At 51.9% G+C, this 26,746-nt stretch overlaps 1 long non-coding RNA gene across 1 annotated transcript; it reads left to right on the top strand.

Annotated features, from left to right (window-relative positions):
• Positions 1-798: 798 nt before the first annotated feature.
• On the top strand, positions 799-20,792 carry LOC125152619 (uncharacterized). The gene is made up of 3 exons (XR_007147246.1): positions 799-879; positions 3,047-3,113; positions 20,726-20,792. It is a non-coding gene; the product is annotated as an uncharacterized LOC125152619 (long non-coding RNA).
• Positions 20,793-26,746: the final 5,954 nt, after the last annotated feature.

Genomic DNA, 26,746 nt, shown 5'->3' with positions numbered 1-26,746 from the left:
GGCCGGTGAGGAATGGGCGCGAAGGGGCCAGGGCTTGCGCTGCAGCAGCGGCAGGCCGTGAACAGCGGCTTAAACAACCCTGAGGACGGCAGTTCCGGACAGACTTCAGCACCCGCGGAGCCGTTCTCCTGTCGAACCCGACTTCCCAAATCCGTGTCCTACGAATCGTTCAGGTTCAGATCCCTCTCTGCAGAGGCTGCCAGCTAGCCGTCTGTTGCCGGTGGCTGTGTGGGTGCAGGAGGGGAGGCAGCGTTGAAAGCCCGCAGGGGCTGTGCTTCCTCAAGCCTGGCACTGAGAAGGGAGACGGTGGCGAGAAGGCCACTTTCTGTGAGATTGGCAGAGCATTCAGCGTAATCACCATACTCACCGTCATCATCCTTCCAGTTACAAAATATTCTATGTATGCCAGATTCTTCCCAGAGTGCTCCATATAACCTGGTGACTGCCCTTGATTGTCTCCTCGGACGTCACCTTCCTCCTTCCTCCTTCCTCCTGTCTACGGGCGACCACAGGACGGTGAACGATGGGCAGAGCCACCCACAGACACCTCATACCTTTTTCCCAAGCGGTTGTCTTCCCGGCATCCCTTGCAGCTAGGCAGATCCAGCTCTGGCCAATGGGGTGTCAGGGAAAGTTTGACAGGCAGCAAGGGCGGTCACGTGATCCAGCTCTGGCCAATGAGGTGTCAGGGAAAGTTTGACGGGCAGCAAGGGCGGTCACGTGACCCAGCTCTGGCCAATGAGGTGCTGCGTGCTGTCTTTAAGAGGAGGATGTGCAGCCTTCTGTCCTGCGAGTTCTGCCCGGATGGCAGCGGCAGCCACCTTGCGACCGTAAAGGGAAAGAAAGCCAAGTGGATTGTAGAGCCCTTGAGCTGATCAGGTAACTGTCGACTCCTGATGTCTTGTTGGGCGAGAAAAATACACCCTTCTTTCTCTAAGTCACAGTAAATGGGTTTTGCTGTTCCTTGCAGCCAAAAGCATAATAGACACGGATATTTTTTGTGATTAATCCTCGTAATCACCAGAAGGGGGAGGTATACTTCTTTTTTTTTTTTAATTTTTTTTTTAATGTTTATTTCTGAGACAGAGAGAGACAGAGCATGAGTGGGGGAGGGGCAGAGAGAGAAAGGGAGACACAGAATCTGAACCAGGCTCCAGGCTCTGAGCTGTCAGCACAGAGCCCGATGCGGGGCTCAAACTCACAAACCGTGAGATCATGACCTCAGCTGAAGTCGGTCATTTAACCGACTGAGCCACCCAGGTGCCCGGGAGGTATACTTATTTCCATTTCACAGATGGGGTGGGGGGAGTGATCAGCTATTCTCTTTCCTGTGAACAAAGCAAAGAGCCGGGCGAGGCATGGGTGGGAAGGGGCCAGGGCTTGTGTTGCAGAAGCAGCAGGCTGTGAATCGTGGTTGAAAACAACCCCGAGCACAACAGTTCCAGAAAGGCTTGAGGAATTGATGTGAGAGAGGCTAAAGAGACTGGTCCAAAGTCACTTAGCCAGAATAAACTAGCGTGTCACAATTTGAACTTAGGTCTGTTTGTCTCCAAAGTTCTTGCTAGTTTCGTCCTTCAGAACCTGTCGACTGTAGCCCCAGAGGGGGAAAGAATGTGAGCGATGGCCAGACAGATTTTGGCAGAAAGGGAAAACGTATCGTGGCTTTCTTCACCCCAGAATGTGTCCCAAGTCTCCCAGGCTGCTGGTTTTTTCTTCCCTCGTGGTATATCAGAGAGTCTGGGCCCTTCCATGAGGCAGGGCCACAGCTATCTCCTGGAGATGGACAATATATGGGAAAGCATGCAGGGCTTGGGTCAAAAAGGCTTGGGGCCAAATCCCAGCTCTGCCACTTATTAGCGATGTGACCTTGAGTAGGTGGCCCGACCTACTGTGAGCTTCGATTCCTCATTTGTAAGATGTACGTGAATTCACCTGGACAGAAAAACCAGGTGAAGTTATCTGGAGCCAAAAGGGGTGCTTACTGGCTTGTATTTGCGAAAAATTCAGTGGGTGGACTTGACCTTGTTCCTTGAGGCAGAGGTGTTAGTCGAAAGAGAAAACATGGCCCCAGCCTTCCAAGTTCCACTGCCCACCTACATCTCCCCTGGTGGTTGCTTTTCCTGCTTCCCACCGATTCATGTCCTGCCAGTTTACCGGCCCCCTGGAAGGAACATGCATGTTATCCGGGGCCACTGGCAACCCAGTTCTACAATGAACACCAGGGTCTTTGATTAGCTGGGTCACATGACCTCTCTGGGAGCTGGAGGTGGAGTTAGTCCCACCAGAACCTTCCTCTGAAAGTGGGGATGGTTTGGTTTCTCATGAAAAGGAAGGAGGGTCTTGTATCCAGAAGCGGGGAATAGATGTTGGTGGGAAAACCCCCCAAAGACGCCCCCTCCCACGCGTCAGGGAGCAGTTTTGAGCATTCAGTAAGGTAGAGATGTTCTGTGCAGGTGCCCAGCCCGGCCACTGACCCCGGGGGACTCTTGCTAAATGCCAGCCGGCTTTTTCCCAGGACTTGGCCCCGTCCTTCCTGACGCCCTTGGCCTGTCCCTCCACGTCAGTGGGCACGTTTGGGGGAACAGGCCCAACTCCACTGCAGCCCCGATCCATCACCCCAGGCTTTGTCCCTGTACCCAACCTGACAATTATCATGTGGCTCGAGATGACACTCTAATCCTATTACTCATTCATCAACTAGCGACTGAGAACATGAGCTGGCTCGAACACTGCCAAGGAAGCTGGGAGAAGCCTTCTCCACCACTGTGAAACTAGGCTTAGCTCAAGCACAATAGGTGTGTAATTTAAGGTTTTGTTGAGCCGAAATCCAATCACATACTTGACTGGTGGATCACAGAGACTCACAGGCTAAGAGAATGAGATAATCCAACCTCACACAAACACTGGGATTCGGCTTTGACTTAATGACAAATGTGTGACCAACCTTACACTGTTTCATTCTTTCTCCCTCTCTTTTTTTGTTTCAATGTATTTCCACCTCCTTCCTCTCTCTCCTCCCTTCTCTCCCCTCCTCTGTACTATCCAGAGACGGGATGGGACTCAGCGAAGTCCTGGAGCCAGAAAACAAAGGTAGAGAAGCAGGTGAACACCAGGTGAGATGCACTCACGTCCGTTGTCTGCATTTGATTGCGTGACGTCGTGGAGGTGAGAGATGGCTTCTGGGGGTGGATCCGTTCGAATTCCTAGCGGTCTCGGTTCTTCTGTTCCAAGAATGGCTTAGAACAAGAAAGAGCAGCAGGCAAGACACAAGGTCCTGCTCATGAACTATTCCCTCTATTCATCCAGTGCTTTTTGTCCAGTGAGGGCTGCTCAGTGGGGGTGGGGAAAGGTTGCAAGAAGAAATACGTATATAGTTTTGGACCCCTGTTAAGTGATAGTGTAGCTGTTTACGTAGTTAGAGATAACAGCATGGATGAGCCCACTCAACTTTATGAGTTCACTGGACTTACACTTATTCACTCCACAAACATTTATGGGATGGCCACCATGTGCCGTGAACTCTGGCAGGCGCTGCCTGATGCTCTGGTGGATAGAGGCATTAAACCAATGGACAGTAAAGAGTAGGTAGCTAGGAACAATGGAGAGTGCTGTTTTGGAAATGAAAAGGGGGCAGCAGGAGAGAATGAATTGGGACGATCTCTTGGAGAAGGGGACGTGTGTGCTGAGACCTGAATGGCAACAAAGAGCCATTTATTTCAAGATGCAAGATGCGGGGGGAACCTTCGGAGTCCATGGGCAGGCCCCAGATGGTGAGCCAGAAGTCCCGGGTTCAAGCTCTGCCCTCCAGGTAGGTGCACTGTTTCCTAGGCAAGCCATTCATCCTTCGGAGTCCTGATTCTTAACCCGCTCTGCTAACTTTGCCAAGTCTCTGTGACATCTCACTGTGATCACAGTGTGTCACTTTGAAGGGTGACGAGAAGAATGCAATTCGCAAGGGCGATTATTAGATTCATGGGCAAATTGGGTGTGGGTGTGTAGGGAGTGTTGTCCCCACAAATGGAAGTGGCCTGGGACTGGTCTGTGGAATGGATTGCCATTACATTTTCCTTCTTGAAGCTTCTGCATATGTCTGCCCTTAGCTGGCATTTTCCAGATCAATGCTTTCTATTGGTAGAGAGCTAACTTGGGCTTTCAACTGAGAATCCTGGGGTAGTAGCCTCTTGAAGTAATTTGCGATGAACTTGACTGTCATCACTCCTGCTCTGGCTCAACAGAGGATGGGTTTTGGAGCCAACATTATTTTCACATTAATTATGTGCCAAATACTTGGCTTATATTATCTCATTTCAGCTTTACCCAAACCCTATTTCTAAGACAAGGAAATCAAGGCTCTTAGAAGTCAGATGACTTAACTTCAGGCAATACAATTAAGACTGTGGCAGAGCTGAGATTCGAATAGTTCCACTACTGGTAATTACTGTTACCAGCACTAATAATGATAGCTTCCATTTATTCAATGATCATGATGTGCCATGATTGTATCGTTGTTGATAAGTCAGTTATTGTTCTAGTTGCTGGGACTTAGTAGGTAATATTCCTTTTATTTCCAGATGCTTTTAAGACCGTCTCTTTGTCTTCACTAATATATGTCCAGGCACGGATGTTTATTTATTTATATGGGTTGGGACTTTTGAATATGCGGTGTTAAACAGGTGAGGAACTGTTTTCATTTCCACAGAATTTACGTGTTGAGACCTAATGCGATGGTACGAAGAGGTGGGGTTTTTAGGAGGTAATTAGACCATGAGGGTGGGAGCTCTCACAAATAGGGTTACCAATCCTACAAAAGAGATCCCAGAGAGATACCTCACCACTTCCTCCATGTGAGGCCACAGCGAGAAGACAGAGGTCTAGGAACCAGGAAGTGAGCTCTTACCAGACACAGAGTCTGCCAGCAACTTGATCTTGGACTTCCGCCTCCAGAACTGTGAGCAACACGTGTTTGTTGATAAGCCCCCCCAGTCTCTGATGTTGTGTTATGACAGCCCAGACAAAGACATGAGGATTGGTGACTTCCGTTAATTCTGGCAAATTCTCAACTGCTCCTGTATGAATATTGCCTCCCCACTACTTTCTCATCCTTTCTTACCGGAACTCAGATTAGATATATGCCAGACCTTTTCCCTCTCTTCTCCCTGGTTTTTAAGTCTCCTCTTCCAAATTTCCCACTTCTGTTTCTCACTGTCCTGCGGTCTGAATAATTCCTTCAGACCTGTTGTCCAGTTCACTAATTTCCCCTCACGCCGCGTCTAATTTCTTTAAGTGACTCCTTTCCTTGTTTAAATGGAAGTATAACTTATAGAGAGAAGTGCAGAAATCATAGGTTTATAGCCTGATGAATTTTCACAGAGTGAATATAATATACAACCACCAGCCAGGTGAATAATCAGAGCATGACCCGCACCCCCGAGGCTCCTCCCTCCCTTCCCGTCTCCCCACCTTCTTCTCCACAGAAACCACTCTTTGACTTCTACCATCATAGATGGCTTTGGTCGTTTTAAACTTCCCCTAAATGGAATAACACAACATGAACCCTTTTGTGGGTGACTTCTTTTACTCCGTCATAAGGCTTTGAGACTCGTCGATGTCGTCGTGTGTCTGGTCTACTTTTGAAAGTTTCATTTCATTCTAAAAACCTACTAGACATGCGTGGCTTCACGTTCTGTTTCTGTTTGTTCATATATGTACAGATTCGCAGGGCTTAATCTCATGGTGGTTTGCTTCCTTGTGATTTTGTGGGGTTTTCTTACGAAGTCATGTCATTTAGATCTTTTACCTGTAGGAATGGTTTGAAGCCTAGTATGTCAGGCATTACTCTAGAGGAAATTTGCATTTGCTTTTGCCAGACTTCCTGATTAGCTACCAACAGGGGACCACTTAAAAAAAAATAGTTGGGGGGGGGGGGCGCCTGGGTGGTTCAGTCGGTTAAGCGTCCGACTTCAGCTCAGGTCACGATCTCGCGGTTCCTAAGTTCGGGCTCCGTATCAGTCTCTGTGCTGACAGCGCAGAGCCTGGAGCCTGCTTTGGATTCTGAGCCTCCTTCTCTCTCTGCACCTTTCCCTCCCCTCTCAAAAATAGATAAACATTAAAAAAATAAGTAAAAATAGTTGGCACAGGGGTTTTTGTGCCGTACGTATTGATTTGGCGAACGGATTCTGAGCCGAGACCCACGTTAGGCTCACGACTAAGCTCCCGGCGGAGTCTGGTAAAAGCTCCGTGGTCTCTCCTCTGTGGGGTGGCAGCAAGGTGCTGCTCCTGTTTTTGGTAACAGCTTTATTGAGATATGAGATGATATTTGTTTACCCTAATTCGCTCACCGAGGGAGTCACCTTTCGGGGGTCACCAATCTAAACAGCCACCTTGCTTAGGTCCCAAGCCTTTTCTTGGCTTCTCCACATACCGGAGTCCCTTAACCACAAAGGCTTAGGTCCACCAGGTGTTAGCAGCTGCCCTTCTAGCAAACACTCGCCCAGGCTTACTTTCTGTCTGCTTTTGACCATTCTGATTGTGTCTGGTCTCCAAGGAGTTCGTTTGCTCTCCTTGCCAGCTCCCTCATGCATCAGAAGAAAAAGTGCCTTCTGACAAAATACTTCATCCACGTTTTTTTTTTTTTTTTCCTTCTAGTGGATGTGTGTTACGTAGCAGGCAGGTTTTTCCTAAACCTGTATTCTGCCATCATCCGGGACCAAGCAAACGAGCACTTGATATGCAGTATCTCACTTAGTCCCGGAAACACTGCCTGGAGATCAGTGAACAGACATCCTTTGTTTACCGATGAGGAAACAAATGGGGGCCTCAGAGAGGGTGAGCGACACATTCAGTGTTGCCCCGCTTCCATGTGGGCGAGGCAGGATTCGAGCCCAGGTCCCGGTGGCTCTGGCGCCCACGTCTGTCACAGGTAGACCTGCTGAAGTCCGCGCCTAGGGTGACTTAGGGGTCACTCTGGGTCGCGGGCCTGTAGAGCCATCACACGGTGGGGAGGAACCGCTCAGTGGCTGAGGGCGATGCTTGCAGTGCTGCTCTGGCTCCGGCACCCAGGCTGGACGCAGAAGTAGACAGGCTCGTCGGCATCTTTGGGAGGTCGGCAGGGCCACACAGAAAAAGCGCCATTTGCTGAATCAAGCATCTTCGGTTCTTACAAATGTGCCGGTTCAGACTCAGGAAGCGTGCCAGGGGAAGAAAACTTGGCCGATGGAACAGCTCAGGCCATTAGGCGATTACAAAGGGAGGCTCTTTGAGGGTGGCTCGTAACTAGGCCTCCAGAGTCACCCAGGGAACGTTCCCATGGTGGGCCTCCCCCCCTCGGAGTGTCCTCTGTCCCGTTTCTTTTCTCTCCCAGCCCTACGGCCCAATCTAGTCTGGTCCCTGGGCCCCAGGGCACAGCCCCTTCTAGCTCCTCCTGGCCTCGGATCTGGACTCCCTGGGGTCCTGGGCTGGGTGGACAGAGGTTGAATCTGTACCCGGGAAGCCTCCCTCTCTTCCGTAGCTGTCCTGGCTGCTGGGAAGGAGCGTGCCAGTCTCTGAGTCCTCTGAGCGCCTGCCTTTTTCTCCAAAGGGAGACTGTTTGTGTGCTTGTCAGAAGAGAGGCTCAGACAGTTGGGAACATAGACACAAGCCCCTGCTGAGCATTTGCCGGGCACCAAGCTCTTGTTTCACGGTAACGAGCGGCAGTCATTTTTATTTCAATGCAGTTTTTCTGGTGTGTGTGTGACTACCCTTGGTGTTCACTTGTATTTCCTACCAGTTGCGTTGCACCCCTCTCCAACTGACACGGGATGGACGGACGGACGGCACAGCCTGGTGGGTCGGGGCGCAGGCTTTGAAGTCCGCCGGGACCGGGTTCCGGTTGTAGCTCTGCGGCTTTCTACCTGTGTGCCTGGGATCTATCTGAGTCTCAGGTTCTCCACCTGCAAAATGGGGTAATAATGGTAGCTACCGCGGAGATCGAGCTGGAGTGCGTGCGGCAGACATCGGAGAGGTCACGAGCAGGCAGCTTTCACAGTCACCAGTGGCTCAGTGTCTCTGCCCGAGTGTCTTCACGGCCCGCGAGGGGGGACAGTCCCAAGAGGCGAAAGCCCTAAGGAACACCCTCATGGGCCTTGGCGGGTAAACACCCCAACTTCTGGGCCCTCCGGGCAACCATGTTGAGCCTTCCCAGGCTCTCGAGGGTGCCCCCAGATGGAGACCCAGTTGCCCACACTGGCATCCCGCTCAGGAATGCACTCTGCATAGACTTTCCTCCCTTCCTTGTCTCTGCTCCCCAACCCTCACGGCGCTTCCCGAGACCCCCTTCCAAATAAACACGCTCACCCCTTCTTTCCTTGTTAAGTTGGCTTCCCCACTGCACATTTTCGCTGTGTCCTGAGATGTCGTTTTGTTGCTTGGGGATGACACGATCCCGGGCTCGCTGGGGGAGAGCACAGTGCTTACCGTTTTTAAACGGCAGAATCTTTTGTCTGGTGACATCCCCCTGTGTGCCGCGAGGAAGCTGCCAGCTGGGTGGCAGTGTGCTCTTGGCCTGGGGACCCTGCTCATTGAAATTGGAAATACTTGTGATGTTTTCTCCACTAAAACGTGAAAACCTGATGCCAGTGTGCCGGTGCCCCCAGATGGCAGGCTTTGGCAAGCGTAAAGGGGTGGGAGCCTCCCTTCTCCCTGTCAACACAGACATCTGAATTGGCCAGTGGTTCTGTGACCTGCCCCCGAAACGGATAGAGGTGCTCCCAGCTCGGCGAGCTGTGCTCAGGACTTTTGGCCACTGGTGTGTGGCTGGGCTGCAGGAGCCTGTCCTACACAGCAGGGGTTCGTTACGTGGGGGCCTTGACCCCTTCTCTGTGATTTGCCACCAGCTCCTTTCTCCCACAAGGGGCTCGAGACATGGGTGGGCTTTCTACGTCCATGGTACAGATGAAAAAACTGAGGCTCAGAGCGGGAACGTGACGGGCCCCGGTGCTCCCAGGGGGTAAGTAGAGAGCCCTGGTTTGAATCCAGGATGGCTCCGAGGCCAAGGAAGAGGTGGGAGCCTCAGGACTGGAGCGCGGGTGACCTTGGTGTCAGCACCTCGCTTTCCAGTGGAAACACCGCTTTATCCAGGTCCCTGGGGGTACAGCGGGCATCCGAGGAGCTTTCGGGGTGGTGGCTGGGTGGGCGTCGTGCCCCCTTCCTGAGGGCGGGTGTTTCCTTCAATCCTGGGAGAGGAGAAGGAAAGGTGGCCGTTGAAGGGGCCTCCCAGCACGCAGGAATCTGGTCCCAGCTGCACGAGGCTGTGCCAAGAGCCTGGGATTTACTGCACCCCCAGCCAGCTGAGGAAAGGGTGTTGAGGGAGAAGGCATTCCAAAGCAAAAAGGCACCGGGGCCACCCCCGCCTTCCCCAGTGCCGGGGTCATGCGGCTGGTCTGTGGAGCCAGAGACAATCACCTGGGATGGATCACCCCAGAGCCCGACCCCCCGTGGGACAGCTGTTAACAGTGGGGTCTTCAAACGAGTGAAGGCAGCGCTGAAGCCGTTCCCCCAGTAGAAGAAACGTATCAGCGGTTGTGACACTTCGTTGTTGATTCTTTACCATCATCAACGAGCTGACATTCTTAGGACGTTTCCTACCTGCTAGATGCCACTCTGGTTAGCTTAGCCTACGTCCTTTCGTTTTAAAGCTCATCACCTCCCGGCAAGGCTGGGGGTGGGCAGGGGGGCTGTTGGCCATCCAGCGCCTGTGTGTGCACTGAAAAAGGTGTTCCGTCCCCGGAGGATGCAGACATCACTGGCTCGCCAAGCAGACAGGAGTTGGATTTCAAGGGGCACCGAGCAGATGAGTGCCCTTCGGCCCTGGCGATCCCGGATAACAACCCTCATGATCCCCACTTTACAGATGGAGAAACTAAGAGGTACCTGCTCAAAGCCACATGGCCAGCAAGTGGCCAAGTCAGGATTCCAAACTGCCTGAGTCCCAAACCACCAGGATTCACCATGACGTCACATTTGACAACCACCCCGTTTCGTAAGCACGCGTCACGGTGTCGTTGGGGGCGAGAGATGGGGTCCATCCGTAGAGATGCCTTTCATTAAAACCTTGTAATTACCCGACTTGTGTAAAAAGAAGATAATTTGCTACAGGTTTAAAGTCATCAGTGGAGTGGGGGAAAAAAAAAAGAAAAAAAAAAAAAAAAAACAACCCAAACTTGTAAATACTATTAGCTGCTCTCCAACTTTGTTGAATTTAGCTGATGTTTTCGATGTTGACTTTTCCCAGCTATCAGCTTAACTATATAAATCCAGTTGACGTGTCTTTATTCAGATAAAACTCTAATACTGCAAGTGTAGCAAATTAGATGCAAATGCCCCCTTTTTATTTTAAGTATACTTAAAGCTGCCTTTCCAATGCAAATTTCATAGGAAATCTCAACCAGCTAGGACAGACATCATAGCCGTCAGCAGGCAAATGCTTTCATTTTGGTCTCAGCCAAGGGAGCTGCCTGCTTTTTTTCTTTTTGCCCCTGCAGACTGAGATAATTAAAACTACAGAGAAATAGTTTTAAATATACATGATACACACAGTTCCTTAAATTATGGGATAATGCATAAATTCACCCATTACCATATTTGATAGTGGTCTCGCTGACCAAAGTTGGGAGGTGGCGGGCGCGGGGGGGGGGGGGGGGGGGGGGGCGGGGGGGGCAGGGGGAGCGGGGTGTGATTTTCTCCAGCAACTTGCTTCCTCTGTCAACAGCCACACAGCTTCTGTGGCTTCACCTGGTGTCCTAAGGAGCCCTGGTAAGGGTTCAAAAAGAGGTTGTGAACACACTCATTAAAAAGGGGCCGCAATGTGTTTTTTTTTTTTTTTTTTTTGAAAGAAATAAAAATGTTAATGGTAACTTTTTTTTTTTTTCCCCCGGCTGTCTCAGTCTCTTTGGAATACATATCCATTTCGGCTTTGATTTGTTGAGCTCCCTGAATGAGTTTATCCAAACAATGTGAATTTACTTAGATCTCTCTCAAATCCCACATCTCTTGTGGTTGATAAAGCTGACTTTAGCTAAGAAGGGCTGGATCAGTGTGATTTGAAATTCACATTGAAAATGATAAGGGCTTTGCTGGAAATAATAAGCACAGTCAAACGCTGTCAGGAGGAAACAGTCGAGCATGCAGGGAGAAATTTGGTAAGGCCGCGTCCTACCCTCCTCCTTCTCTCCAGAATCCAGTAGGGAAGGAGGGGGAAAGGTGAATGGAGCTTTTCTTAGACACACACTGTAGCTTTGTAGGTGATGGGGGTGATAATTCTAAAGAGCCTTGTGCATGAGCTTTATTCTTTATGGTTAGAAGGTGGCAGCCATCCCTCGATGGCTGATGGACACCCGTGGGCGTTCGGGGTGGCAGCCATCTTTGCCAGCATGGAGCCCAACACCAGCAGGAATCCAGCCCCCACCCCAGCCGTTTCTATCTCCATCTCTCTCTCTATCTCCCTTCTCCCCACCTCGCTTTCTATCTCTCTCTCCTCGATTCCTTTCTCAGCACCTAATCCACGTCTGGTCCTGAACTAAACATTTTCCTCCTCACAACCCCAGAAGACAGCACATGTCTTCCGTCCGTTGACAGGAGGTGCCGTGGAGGTGTGAGCTGGTGGAACCATGGGGGACACCTACGTCCCTCATCCTCTTTCCCTTCAGCTGCCAGGTGGAGACCAACCCCTTACGAAAGTAGTGTTTGGAAATGGTTCTTGAGAAACTCTGAAGGGAGGGACTTTTCTGGAACCCGTTAAGCAGCGAAATGGAAGGGGAGGAAGGGGGAGTGTGGGGCCAGAGGCAGGCATTCTGGGGGGAGGGCAGAGTAAACTGGAGGGTTGGGGTCTCCTCAGTGAGCACGATCTGAGCAGACCAGCCCTCCCCCATCTTGGTGCTGCTGACATTTAGGGCTGGATGGTTCTCTGTCGTGTGGGCAGGTGGCGGGTGGAGAGCGGGGTGGGTCCTGGGCACGGCAGGATGTTCAGCATCATCTCTGATCTCTACCCCCTAGACGCCAGCAGGGCCTCGGCCCCAGTCATGACAGCCCCAAATGTCCCCTGACATTGCCACGTGTCCCCTGGGAGGCAAAACTGCCCCAGTGGAGACCACTGATGGAGACTCGGCTCCTTCAGAGCCCAGATTCCTCCTTTTCCTTAAAAGGCAGGTTGCACACAGGTTCTATCCCCACCTCCCAGTTTCCCTTTGTCTCAGAAGACCCCACTTTCACACGCCCTCCTAAGCAGCTGAGCAACCTTCCTTGGAAATAGGTGGATCAGAGGAGCTTTGCCACTGAAACCTTATTTCTAATTATAGTAATCACTCCCCGTTGTCTTCACATCCAGGGCAGTCAGATCAGGCGCGGGGCTTCTCCTCACTGCCTTGATCTATACAATTCTAGTTCTGCCTTGATGAATGACTTTGCTGACTGCTTCTGCCCTGCCTGTGTGTGTGTGTGTGTGTGTGTGTGTGCGCGCGCGCTTGCACGTGTGTGTGTCGGGGGAGCACAGTGGCCAGGCTGAGGCTGGGAGGGTGGGGGGGGGAGAGGGAATTAATTCTTCCAAGGCCTTGTCTCTGGGCCGCTGCAGCAATCCGTTTCCCACCAACCCTGCAAGGCTGCCGAGCTCCGAGCTGACCTCTCTCTTCCCCTGCGCTCGGGGCCTCGTCTCCCCCCTTCCATCCTCAACCTGGGCCGCCCCTCCTGACCCCACGACTCGCTATTTCCTAACTAACGCCGCTAATAGCCACTGATCACCGAAGGGCAGCTTAAATTCTATTTAGACTTAAAAAAAAAAAAATAGAGGAAAAAAAAAAAAAAAGAAAAGCGAAACTTCAAAAGCTCTCTCCTGCTAGCAGGGCGGAAGCCAAGCCCAGCCATTACCAGCAGAAGCCGGATCAATATTTCAGCACCATCCCCTGGCTGGGTTTTCGAGGAACTTTTATTATTATTGCGGTTAAGCTGTTCTAAAGTGGAGCATCATTTATAAAACAAACGGATCCCTTCCAAATAGGTTATTTTCCTGGTTAATGACCGATCGTCTGCCCTGGGGTCTGTCTGTGTTGAGATTCCAGATGGGAACAGGCACTACCAGCCCAATTATCTTTATTAAGTGTTTTGCCTCCCCCTTTCTGAAAAATGAAATGGCAGCCGGCTCAAATGTCTCCTCCTTCCCCTTGCTCTCACCCCTGCGCGGTTTCCTGCGTTCGCCTCATTATGGACAAGTATGTCCTTTAAGACACGGAGACTAATGAGGCGGTTTTATGAGACTAATACATTTTAAATTTTAACACAGGAGCTAGCATCTTTAATTGTACAATTATACATTCATTTAGCACACTCTCGCACACGCGCTCTCTTTTGCTTTAAAAGATAACAAACCACAGGTGACTGCAAGTGTGTGAAAAGGCAGAATTTATGGTATTCTGTAGGGTGCTAAATCAGGCCGGACTAGAAATTGTTTTTCTCCTGACCGGCTTCTTGAGCTAAATTAGTTACTATGTTGAAGAAAAAAAATTTTTTTTTTAATGTTTATATTTTATTTTTGAAGGAGAGACAGACAGAGCATGAGCAGGGGAGGAGCAGAGAAAGAGGGAGACGTAGAATCCGAAGCAGGCTCCAGGCTCTGAGCTGTCAGCACGGAGCCCGAGGCGGGGCTCGAACTCACGAACTGTGAGATCATGACCTGAGGCAAAGTCGGACGCTTAACCGACTGAGCCACCCGGGCGCCCCTCGAAGAAAAATTTAAAACAAAAAAAATTTTTTTTTGGTTTTGCTTTGAGTGGGGGAGGATGGGCGACGGATGGATGGTGCCCCATCGTGAACTTCTGTCTTCTGTCCCCCGTTTCTACCTAGAGAGAGAGGGTGGCAGGAAAGTCTTTTGAGAATTAGAGAAACCTTGGGGCGCCTGGGTGGCTCAGTCGGTTAAGTGTCCGACTTCAACCAGGTCACGATCTCGCGGTCCGTGAGTTCGAGCCCCGCGTCGGGCTCTGGGCTGATGGCTCGGAGCCTGGAGCCTGGAGCCTGTTTCCGATTCTGTGTCTCCCTCTCTCTCTGCCCCTCCCCCGTTCATGCTCTGTCTCTCTCTGTCCCAAAAATAAATAAACGTTGAAAAAAAAAATTAAAAAAAAAATAATAAAATTTAAAAAAAAAAAAAAAAAAAAAAAAGAGAATTAGAGAAACCTTGATGTTCTGAGGCCTAGCTATAGCCGGACAGAGAAGGAGAGAGACAGAGAAAGAGAGAGAGAGAGAGAGAGGGTGGGGGACAGAGATCCCCCCCCACCCAGCCCAGTATTCTGTCTCTAACAAAAGCCTCCTACGTTCCCCACCTGACAGGACTTTATCGGGTAGTAATAAATAAGGCTGAATTATTGATGATAAGAACTGCTAATATTATTATGACCTCAATTAAGTGCTTTTTCCAGACACATTAGTAACAAAGGGTCTTCCCTCTCCTGGTTGCTGTTTTTCTCCCCCAGGCCCCACTTTACATTAAAATCTAATTGATCAAACCTATTTGCCATTCGCACAAGAGCGATCACCATAATGGGTCATCTATCAGCATGGGCTCCGCATCAGGCTATTAACACCTTTTGTTGCTGGCCCCAGTTCTGTACCAGGCGAGAGGATCAGAAAGGCAGGGCCTCCTCCGATCTGGAAGGATCGTGTGTGAGGTCTGACTTGTGGTACCCTTTAATTGCCCTCTTTAACATCCTTGCAAACCACGGAAGACGTTCTTACTTCTGAGAAAGTGACTCCTGGCAGCTGTGGAGTAACAAGATGGCCGCCTCCTTATGAGAACAGAAGGCGTTGTGGGGGGCCCTTGGCCACCTCCACTGCTGCTCACTGCCTTCCCGTCATTCCCCCCCCCCCCCCCCCGCCCCGCGTTGGCCCTTACATAGCCCGCTCTGGGGAGGCCCCAATGTCCTGTCTTTATGGAGTCTGGAACTTGGCGGACGTGACAGTGTGTGAGTGTGCAGGCAAGCGCTCATTATCAGAACTGGAGACTGGTGCTGGCTTAAAATGGAGACCAGTCCCCACTGAGCAGAGCCTCCCCAAGACTTCTTGGCCCGTAGTCACTCACAGAAGGCCCATGGTGGCCCATGAGCTCCCCCTGAACTGTGTGCAGAATTGTGTTTATGTGTCTTTTCCTGGAGAAGGTTACCGCTTCCATCAGATTACCGAATTTGTCCCTGACCCCCAAGGGGGTTAGAAATGTCTTCTTGGGAGCTTCTTAGATGGGGACGTCTTTTATGAGTCTGGCTGTCACTCAGGATAGGATATCTGGCTTTGGGAATATGATTAAGCCACGGAGGTGAGCACTGTTCCTTGTACACTGTGGTGTTGGGTCAGACTCTCTCTCTCTCTCTCTCTCTCTCTCTCTCTCTCTCTCTCTCGCTCTCTGCGCCTCTGTCTTCTCTGCCTATTTGGTCCAAAGGAAGAACTCTCATCAACCTCCTACTGTCCAATGACTGTGGGAACGGGCTTTCTAAATTAGTCTAACTGGTGTAGGGCCTCCCACTGGGTGCTGGAAGATACGAGAAAATAGGAAGTGTCCTGGTTGGCTGGATTGCTGTTGTTTGAGAAGCGAGAGCTCCAAATATGACATGACAGGAACTCTCTTTGGGTGACGTTAGGCAGCTTGGAGCACTATTCCGGGCCATCTTTTTGGCCTGTACAGCCCCACCTACTCATCATGAAAATAGCTGTATCATTTTTTTCCTGATTGTAAATGAATCCATCCACAAATCAGTCAGGAGGGAATCAAAACCTCCTCAAATCTTTACATTCTGTCTTGTCTCATTTCTCCATTTTTTTTTTTTTTTTTGGTCTGTGCAAATAACAGGAAGATTTCTAGGAAGGTTCCCTCCCCCCCACCCCACCAAGAATGGGGCTATACGCATTTAGGCCATTCATTTGTTAATTTTCTCATTTACTTGGCAATATATATTGTAAAGGTTTTCCCATGCAATACTGTTCATCATCATTACATTTTATTAATTATTATTATTATTTTTTAAAGTTTATTTATTTTGAGAGAGTGAGAGCAGGGGAGGGGCAGAGAGAGAGGGAGAGAAAGAATCCCAAGCAGGCTCCGCCGTGACAGTGCAGAGCCCGATGCGGGCCTTGAACTCACTAACCCTGAGATCATGCCCTGAGCTGAAATCAAGACTCGGAGTCTTTGCTGGGTGAGCCCCCCAGGTGCCCCTCTTCATCTTCATTTGAAATGACTGCATAGCATTTAATCGAATAGCTTTATGAAAAGGTACTTACCGATCTGGTCTCGTTAGACATTTAGATGTTTTTGCCCCTTGTCTGTTATAAACCGTGCCGCGGTAAATGTCCTTATGTAAAAGTGTATGCACTTAATCAGTGATGTTCTTAAAATGGATTTGTAAAACCAGGATTTCTGGGTTAAAGGGTTTGTTACCTTCTTTTTTTTCCTTTTCCTTTTTTTTTTTTTTTTTTTTTTTTCAGTTTACAGTACAGATTAAGGGATTGGGTATGTCATCTGTGCAACTTTTCAGGTGTCACTGACTGGCATTTCTGTCCAAAGGCTGTCCGAGGTGAGCAGCCTTGAGGGGGAGGTGGACTCAGTCACTTAAAGCTGCCTTGGTGGGTTGGCTCTCTCCAAGGGTGAGTCTGGAGGAACCGGAACAGTCAGGCTTAGTTTCCCTGCCCAGCGCAGGCAGAGGCAGGGCCGAATCTTTGGCCTCTTCTGGAACTCCCGTTTAATACACAGCCCCTTCAGCGAACAGGCCACCTCTGTCCATAAAGAGGCTGCGAGGCGGGCAGCTGGGAGGTGATGCTAAGCTCTCCCCCCACCTCAGAACCCTGTCCTTGCTCAACTGCTCCCCGTGCCAGATAGCCAGGCAGTGTGTGTGTGGGGGGGGTGGGGGGGGGGGCTCTGGAGTCTGGGGCTGGCCAGGAGGCTGTATGGTTGTGACACATTCCGCCAGGAAGCACAGGGTATCTTTGGGCACGGCCTAGTGGCTTCTCAGCCTGTGTTGTCTTAATTCAACTTGTCATTCACAGACCAGTAGAAAACTAAAATCAATAAATGGTGAAAATGGGCTTTAAAGACAAACTGAAGTCACAGAGGAGGGAGGAAGACAGTGCGTGCTGCCTCGATGGGTTACCTTTCCCCTTCCTACTGAGATGGTTGGCTCTGTGGCCCGTGCTTTAAAAAAGGGGGCTGGGGGCCGAAAATGAGTGTCTTTCCCCTTTAAAATACGCAGGGTGTCCATCGGACAAGACCTCGGGGGCAGAGGGACCGTGATCTGATGGGGCCGCAGAGTACGATGAGGAGGATGGTCTCTGGGATGGGTCTGTATTTTACCCGAGGGCCCCTGCACGTATGTTTTGAGATGTCTGTCTGCTGATCGCTGTGCTACTTTCTACCAGCCGATGTGCTTCTCTGGGCCACATCTTACCAACCGCAAAGTGAGCCAGAGAAGGTGCAATGATTTTCAGCCTGTTCTCTGATGAAAGACCACAGCAGGTGTGCTCTGGAGGGTAGGGTTGGGGCGGGGGGGGGGGGGGGGGGCAGCATCGTGGGATTCAGGGCTCTGCTCCTTCTGTTTTGGTAACAGCTCTGCAAAAGACTTCATCGGAAGTTAGAATTTCAGAGCAGAAGGCAAAAGTTTGGCAAAAAATCAGCGATGGAGAGGGTGTCCGGATTTCCTTCCACTTCTGAGGGACTACAAACATCTGTTGCATGCCTGCAAGAGATTGCTGAAAACTCAGCCACCTTCTTTCAGAGACCAGGGTAGCCTCAGTAGGAGTGGAGGGGGTGCCAGGGCCTAGGAGGGCGATGGGCGGGCTCGGGCTGTCCCTGGAAGGGCGAAGGACTCCTCGGCCACCAATGGGATGTCTCGGCCTCGTCGTTCCCCAACGCCGTGTGTCATGGGCGCGCTTGTGGGACCCGGAACAGGAGGAAGGACATGTCGGGCCAGGAACGATCTCAAACCAAGAGATGCACCGGTCCTGCCTTCGTGGGGATGCGACTCCGTCACCCAGCCTCTGTGGCCAAGTGAGGGAAGAATTTCTTGGGCTTCTTTGGGAGAAACCTGACTTTTGCAGATCGGCACCAAAAGGGTAGCCCGGTGGGGCAGTGGAGGGAGGAGGAGGCTTCTCTGGTACACCCCACCCCCAAGCCATTTGTTGGTCCCAAAGCCGTTTCGGGCAGGTCCCCCCAGAGCCCCCTTTCAGTGAGTGTGTCACCACTCACAGTTAGATATTCCGGGGTCTCGGAGAAGCACACAAATACAGAAAACCATTTTGTGTTAAGAAAAAGAAAAAAGAAAGAAAAAGAAAAAAAAAAACACCAGCAAGAGGGTTTTGGAAATAGAAATGTGAGGTTATCTGTATTAAAAAAAATTTTTTTTTCGTGTTTATTTTTGAGAGAGAGAGAGAGAGCGTGAGCAGGGCAGGGGCAGAGAGAGAGAGGGAGACACAGAATCTGAAGCAGGCTCCGGGCTCCCAGCTGTCAGCACAGAGCCCCATGTGGGTCTTGAACCTGAGCCGAAGTCAGCCACCCAACCGACTGAGCCACCCAGGCGCCCCGAGGTTATCTGTATGTAGAACATGAAATGAGCCAACATGTTGGGGAATCTTTCTCAGAAATGCAGTCCTGCAGACTTGACTTGGAGCTAGAGGGCTGGTTTTGACACGGAGCTGGCTTTCTGAGGCGACAACTTCCTTACACCGCTTGTGGGGACTGAGCCCCCGGCGTTCTGAATGGCGTGGAAGGACAGCCTGGCCAGGCAGGCACGGAGCCGCGTGCACCTTCCTGTCACAGCGCTGGTGTCCGCAGGGTCTGGCGCTGCCCTGTGGACTGGGCTGTGGCGAGGGGTGGACCAGGGAGGCGGAGGAAAAGCCTTAGTGCACACACACACACACACACACACACACACACACAGACACACAGACACGGGCCTGCCTGCTCAGCAGCCTGGGGCTCAGGGTGATCCAGACACGACGACGGCGGCTCTGCTCTCCTTGTGCTGTTCCTACGCGTCAGCTTCCTTAGGCCTTGTTAGAAGGGGCACCTGTTAGGGGCACCTGGGTGGCTCAGTCGGTTAAGCGTCCGACTTCGGCTCAGGTCATGATCTCACGGTCCGTGGGTTCGAGCCCCGCCTCGGGCTCTGTGCGGACAGCCGGGAGCCCGGAGGCTGCTTCGGATCCTGTGTCTCCCTCTCTCTCTGCCCCTCCCCCACTTGTGCTCTGCCTCTCTCTGTCTCTCAAAAATAAGTAACTGTATATAAAAAAAGAAGGGGCACCTGTCACACACCTATCTTCATAGCTTCCGGCATTCAGTGGGCGCTTACTCTGAGCCACTCACCGTTCAAAACCCCTTACTGATGGATTCAGTCCTCTCCGCCACACAGTTAGTACCCCCATTTCACAGATGAGGAAATAGAGGCTTAGGTGTTAAGTGGCAGAGCCTGGATTTGACCCTGACTTCGGAGTCTGGGTGCGACGCCATGAGACTCTATTGTCTTTGAAACCACACGCTCGCACGCTCAAAGGAAGAGAAGCGGAAAACCGGGTGCCTTTGCGACTCCACCTTGGCCGTGAGCAGCCCCCGTTTCTGTGAGGTCCTTGAGGAACACGTCCTGAGAGAGGCCAAAGGCTCTGATGTCCGCAGCTGAGGCTCCCCCCACCCCCAGCAGACCCCAGTTTAGGGTTCTGGCAACGGGCTGGGCCGCACGGCGTATTCCTTTGTTCGGGTTGCAAACGAGAATAAAGTTCCCGGCGGCCGAGTTACCTGCTGCTGGCCTTCCCGGGTGGGGACAGTTAAAGGGGCCGAGAGAGACACCATGCTCCTCTCAGGAGAGCACGGTCCTGAGCCCCTGTGAGCCTCCAGACCTTCCCAGGATGTCTCCAACCTGACCGAGGTGGATGGGGAGAAAGACAGAGACAACCTGACCTGCGTCCTTCTCCTTCCCAAGGCCAAGGGCTTTAGTCCCTGGGTTCGCACCGGCAGGGAGCAACCCTCTGCCTCACACGGTGATGGCCACGCTCAATTTCCAAGGTGCCGGGGACGATTGCCGTTAACACATCGGGAAGGTGCAGCGTCCTCGCCGTGTAATTCTTAATTTTTTAAAGTTGTGGAGCCCTATTTATTTTATGTGATAGTCTCTTCCTTCCCCCTACCGTGACGGAATGTTCTGTGGCGTATGTTATGATCTTTAATTAAAGGGAACTTAATTTGCTTTTGAGGCATCCTTTGTTCGTCGGAGACACCCTAGGGTGTTTTAAAACCAGGTTTGGAATCATTGTCATTGAAGCCTGGAGTCGAAGGCGGACTCACCGCCCTGGACGGACGCCGGTTGCCTGGATAGGAGGGGGCGTCTGCCCCCTCTCGCCCCCGCTCTGTGCTTCGGTGTAGACGCTGGAACTTTTCCAGGCCCACCCCACTGGCCTCGGGATTTTTCCGCCCACCTTCCCGAGAACACAGACCCCGCGGGCCCCGCGAACGGACCGTGGGCCAAAATTAGGTTTGAGAACGGGATGGACCATTTAGATGACAAATGGCCTTCAAGACACTGTCAGAAAGTCCGGGGCGGGGGAGACTATTAACGGTCACATGGAGGCAGCCGCATCTGTGATGCCAGAGCCGGCCGGCGGGTCCCCACTGCTGTGTTTACTGCTCCTTAATGCGGTATTGTTTACTCACAATTAAACCCTTTACCATTAATTTAACTTTCAGATGCTGAAATTGGTCACACAGCCTCGAGTCTCAAGGCCCGGACAGATGTGTTCTATACACTTGTTTAAACACGGCGCTCATTAGGAGGTAATGCATGTATAGCAAGTTGATTACACCACAAAGCAGGCCGCTTTATCATGGGGGCCTCTCAGGAGGCGGCGGGAGGGGCCGTCAGCTGCCGCTGTCACTCTCCCCCCCTCGGATCTTGAGTGACGGCTGGGCCCGCCACCTCCTCGCAGGCCTGCTCGGAAGTACACAGCTTCCCGTCAGAGAGCCGCCGAGCTGCCTGGGAGGAGGTATTAATTGTTGTCAGCCTCCATTTCACACCCCAGATAACAAACGAGAGCCACCCTGGCAGTGTTTAAGGAAGATAAACAAGTTGCCTGAGCCCCGGCAATTAAACACGCTTGCATATTTAACCGAGATGCTTCCTGTAAGAAAAGGCAGCGTGGCCCAAGTCGGGGGGGAGGTGGGGGCGCAGAGTGGTCCCCTGTCCTATGACCTGGGAGCTGCCCACCCTGCGGGGCTCGGAAGTGCCCCCCCCCCCCCACTCATCTGCCGGCTCTCTTGGTTTCTGCATCTCGAGCCAGACGACCATCCAGAGTTGGGTGTGATGTGGAAGGACTAGCGTCTCTTTTATTTCCCATCTCCTGGGAGAAGGGGTCAAGGGACAGATTTTGAGGCCAGACTACGAGGGCATAGATTCCGGACCTGCTTTTGTAAGCGGCATGGCTTATTCGAGCCTTAGTTTTCCCATCCATAAAATGGGCCTGCTCACACTCTACATGTCAGGTTTCGCGAGGAGGGACTGGGGCCGAAGCGTGTGGCCCCGTGCCTGATCCGTGGTCAACGGTGAGGACGTGGGTGCTCAGCAGTCGAGGTAGTGCACTTTACGTTCACCTTAGCAGGAGATGGTTAGAAGCAAGAATTCTAGGTTGTCCCTAAGCTGATAAGGTGACGCCGTGTCTGGTTGTGATGCTCCTTTCCTTCCCAGCCCAGAGTGGGTGAGATGGGTTGAACTCCATCAGGCCAGAAGCTCCCGGTGGCTGTTTTGCCTCAGGGCACATTTAGCAGGCCCGGGAATGAGATAGATCGCCACCTTCCAGATGTTTCCAGATACTTCTGCCCCAAGCTCTATGAGGATCGAATCTGCCAAACAACCCAGTTTGCTTCTCTATTCCTTCTCCCCTTCCTCTTCCTCTTCACCTTCCTTCTCTTCTCCAGCCCCCCACCCCCAACCTTCTTCTTTAACTTGACTCTATAGTGACGTTGTGCATCCTCCAGCCTCTATTACCTTGTCCCTTCATTCCCTGCCCAGGGGTGCCCTTCTCTGCACCCTGATGTTTAAACTACAAGACGAACCGGAGGCGGCTGGGATGGAAGTTCTCTGTGTCTCTGTGTCGCTGTCCTTTTGTCCTGGTTGTGCAAGTCCCAGCCGTCTCCTCCCTCTTGTCATGGCGCCTTTGCATATGCTGTTCCCTCAGCCTGAACGGCTCCTACTCAGACCCTCATCCCGCCAGACATCCCAGCTACCACTGGCCCTTTTCCAACCCGCCAGACTGGGCACGTGCCTCTATTTTGGGTTCTCGGAGCACTGGTGCTTTTCCTTCGTAGCATCTCTCAGAATATTCATTATTCGAGAAACTATCTGCTTCCTGTCCCTCTTCCAGTGAAGCCGGGGTCTGTGTCTGTGTCAGCCACCCTTAACCCCAACACCTAGGGTGCTGCTTGTAGGTGCTCGAAAGGGGTGTGGCCCACTACAGTGACCCACTGGGATGAACCAGACCATTTTTCCAGGGGATCTGGAGAGAGAGAAAGTCCTTATGATTTCTCACGGCCTCTTTTGTCTTTTCTTTCTGTGACTCCGCGAGGCTCCTCCTTCTCCTTTGTGTCCATTTCGTTATCGCAGAAGGAGGGATGGAGGGGTAAAGTGGACCTCCCTCAGCTAGATGCTTCTGGGGCCCCTTCCGGGGACCGGTGAGTCACAGCTTTTCGCCTCTGTCTTGCTGACACCAACTGCTGGAGAACCCACAACGATTTGTCCTTGGACAATGCAAAAAGGATGTGGCTCTGCCTTGTGGGTGCCTTTGAGGGAGGCGGGACCTCCATTTATTTGTCTCCACAGCTGCTTCCTCTGGGCTTTGTGGTTGCCTGTGTGTCGCCTTCTCATCCGATCGCGTTACCCTTAATAAGCATCGCCCTGGCAGGAGAGGGGTGCCGAATTCGGTATCCTGAGAGCATGTGTGTGTAATGTGCCGGGCAAGTGACCCTAATGATGCGTTCAGCAACACCGCTCCCCTCCCCCCCACCCCAGACCCGGCTTCCAGTTTGCCCAAATCCATTTATATTCCCGCTCAGACCTTTGGGATCAAAATTCCTGACCCTTGTGCGAAAAGCAAAAACACCTTTCAAAAAAAAAAAAAAAAGGAAAGAAAGAAAGAAGAGGGAGGTGAAATTTCCTGAGCTTTCATTTCCCTTCATGGTTGAACTTGGATGACTCAAGTCATGTGCAGTCAATCTATTTAGCTGACTTGTCCTGCAGTCTGCCAGGAGGTCAACATTTCTGGATCTGCCCCTCCAGGGGCAGCATGTGGTCCCAGCTGGTTGTGCCGTGGTGGGAACGAGGCTTGGAGGGGCCGTGTCGTCTGGAAGCTGTGTTGGGGGCTCTTCTGTGCTCCACGAAGATGAGACTTCGCGGGCAAGTGCTTTTGTTTGCTGTTTGTTTGGGCTGGGTGGGATTAGCTCCGATTACATATTAATAACCCAGAGCGCTATCTAGTAATTAGATGTTATCTTCCAGATGTTTAAAAGAAACCTTTAATATTTTAAGCTGCTTGGAGATCTCTAGGCACGTTATTAAAATGGATGGAATTTAAAATGGGCGTCGGTGGTGTTCCCTTTCTGTGGATTCTCCTGCCAGTGTAAGACCTGGGAGCCCCGGGTACCCATGAAAGGACTCCAAGCATTTATTGTGGTGGCCCCTGTTTGGGAACAATTGGGGCAGCCACCCAATCAATGGGTGGTAGAGGGAATGTCGCGGCACTTCTGGCCCCTGTCAATCGGCCAGAGCGCCTCATTGATTTCTTTGAACCACTTGAGTGAATCTCTCAGAAGTTCCCCTTCTCTGAGTCCCACACAATTGCCTGTTCTCTCTTTATTAGGCGCTTTGAGGGACAGCCTGGTCTACACCTGCCTTTGATGGGGCCCCCACCACGGTTTTAATGACCTCCATCCGTCAAAGGAAAAGTTCAGAGTTCACTCTTTTGTCCAAGTCCCAGCAACTGAGGAGTCCAGGGTGCTGGCTGGTCCGGCCTCCTTAAATCACCCGCCCGAAAACTTTCCCTGTGACCCCGCTCATGTCAAAACAGCGAGCTGGCCACTCTGGCCATTGTCATCGGAATAAGGGCTAAGTGATGCTGCTTGGTCATTACGTGTGCCCTGATTGGCAATCAGGGTACAATAGGGGGTCATTAAAGGCCATAAAACTGCCAAAGCTCTGAAAGGAGGATTTTGAATGGAGCCAGAGGGCTCTGGGAGCCTGCCTGAGCAGCGCCTCCAAGGAGAAGGGGTTTGAGCCGACCTGGGAGGGGAAAAGTCAGCGCGGTGTGGATTAAGAAGTTTCTCCCCTGTGACACCAGAAAACACTGATCTCCTGACGTCACCTTCCCAGAATGCCTGTCCCTGCATTCCCAAAGGAGATTCACTCGGAGCAACAACCCGGATCACGCTCCATGAAAAGAATCCCGGAGGCACAAGTCTTTATATAAGGAGCTAAAAGTGACTCATAAATATATAAATGCTAATTGAATGAAAGCACCAGTGGGTAAAGAGGGTCGCCTACATGGTGACGGATGGTGGCTGGGCACGTGGTGGTGATCGCTGTGCAACGTAGGCAACACGTCAAGTTATACAGCTGGACAGCTGAAACTTACACGATAAGAAAATAGTCAACACACATATGCGTAAATGCGAAGGCTCCGGGTAGTGAAACGGGCGGCTGTTAACTTGCACCAGGGCCTGTACCAGGCGCTCCACAGGTGTTAACTTGGTTAAGCCCCACACCCACCCAGGGAGGCAGGTTAACACGATTATAGCTGTAAAAGGCTTCCATGGAAAGGAACCGCAAAATAACCAGGGGAGTCCTTCCTCTTAGGATGGTGGCAGGCTTACGGGTTACATTTGCTGAGTCCCTCACTATGTGCCAGGCATGGGTGGCTTCTCGCTGAATTGTTAAGTCAAAACCACGGAGTTCGCACTGTCGCCTTTCCTGTTTCGTAAGAATTAACAACTCAGGAACGGGAGCGCAAAGAAGGGTGCCGTGGAGGGGGTCGCCCATTCCGTCAGGATGGCCGCCCCGCCGATGCGCCTGTCCACAGCCACAGGGGGACGCTTCCCCAGCACTGCCGGCTCCTCTGGGCTCAGCCGCTGGGTCAGTCGTGGTGCAGGAATCTTGGGGTAGGCCTCCGCGGATGCGGGGCCGACACTCTGCCCTGCTGTGCAGCCTTGGGCAAATCACTCCACCTCTCTGAGCCTCAGTCTTCTCAGCTGAAACGTGGCTGAGCTGGAGTAGCTCCGAGCTTCTCAAACTAGGCCCTTCCCCACTCTGGGAGAAAGCCAGGAGCCACATGGGGGCCGTCACTTGAGATCATCTGTTTTATTCCAAGGCAAGTAATTAAAAACATTATTTTTCTGTTTTCTCAGAAACAGATATATTCTGCAGTAGAATGCAACCCCCCATGAACCTAAGAAAAAAATTTTTTAATGTTTATTTTTGACAGAGAGACAGGGTGCGGGTGGAGGAGGGGCAGAGAGAGAGGGAGACACAGAATCCGAAGCAGGCTCCAGGCTCCGAGCTGTCAGCACAGAGCCCGACGCGGGGCTCGAACCCACGAACCGCGAGATCATGACCTGAGCCACCCAGGCAACGGCCCCCGCCCCCCCGCCCCCCATGAACTTTTTAGATTAAAAAGGAACTTTTATACAAGTCTGGGTCTTGCCTTCCATGCCTTTGGGCTCTGTCCACTCGCCCCACGTCTACCCCCAAGGTCTCTCAGGGCTCCCTGCTTCCTCTCCTCTGACTGTAGGGGAGCTTGGAAGAAAAGTGTAGGATCTACCCCCCCCCCCCCCCCCCCGGGCGTGGGGACAGCCTGAAGCTCTCTTGAGGTAACCTAGTTGGTCTGCATCATGCCCTCATGCCCTCATGGGAACATCACTGAGATTGAGGGTGAGGACGGCACCGTAGGCCAAGGCTCTAAAGGCCAGTGGTCCACGGGCTGGTGAGCCCACTTTCAGACGACTGGGGATTCCCAAGGCTGTGGCTCCGAGTGCCAGCGAGGGCTAGGAGGAGGAGCATAGGGGACGGCGAGAAGGACCTCCGGGTGGATCCCAGCCCTGCCCAGGACTAGCCCTGCGGCTCTGGACAGGTGACAACTACTCCGTACCTTAGTGTCCTCACCTGTGAGGGGAAAGGGGGGGATAATCCCAGCACCCAGGGCCTGGGGTGGGGGGGATTCAGTGAGGAAATCAATGCCTGCCCTCAGAACGGGAGCGTCTGTCATAAAGTCTCCATAAATATCAGTGGCCGTCACTACCGTCATCAGGGTGTGACTAAAACCATCCCTGCAGAGGACGACTCATCTGGGGGCCCCACGAGCTCTGCCATCTGACCACCTGACTCGGAAGGAAGGAGGGGAGACAAAGAAGAAAGGGAAAGTGGGAGAGGGCGAGAGGGAGAGACAGAGACAGAGACAGAGAAAGGCAGAGACAGATACACAGAGACACGGAGAGACACAGAGAGAGACGCACGGAAATAGTGTTTTTATGTTGTCTTTCCCTTTGCAAGGTTCTCTCAGGGTGACTTTTTCCTTCTCTATTTGCATATTTGAAGCCATTGAGATGTTGTCTCGCTTTCCATCTACGCCTTCCCTTTGGGTTCCTGTCTCTCTTGGAACGTCGCTTTCCCCTCTGAATCTCCCTCGCTCGTGGCTGGGGAGTGGGTGATCTACTTGGAGCCTCTGAAAG

Source organism: Prionailurus viverrinus, chromosome E2 (assembly GCF_022837055.1).
Source record: "Prionailurus viverrinus isolate Anna chromosome E2, UM_Priviv_1.0, whole genome shotgun sequence".
Taxonomy (NCBI): Eukaryota; Metazoa; Chordata; class Mammalia; order Carnivora; family Felidae; genus Prionailurus; species Prionailurus viverrinus.
Note: the sequence above shows the minus strand (reverse complement) of the source record. Positions and strands in the feature narration are given on the sequence as shown.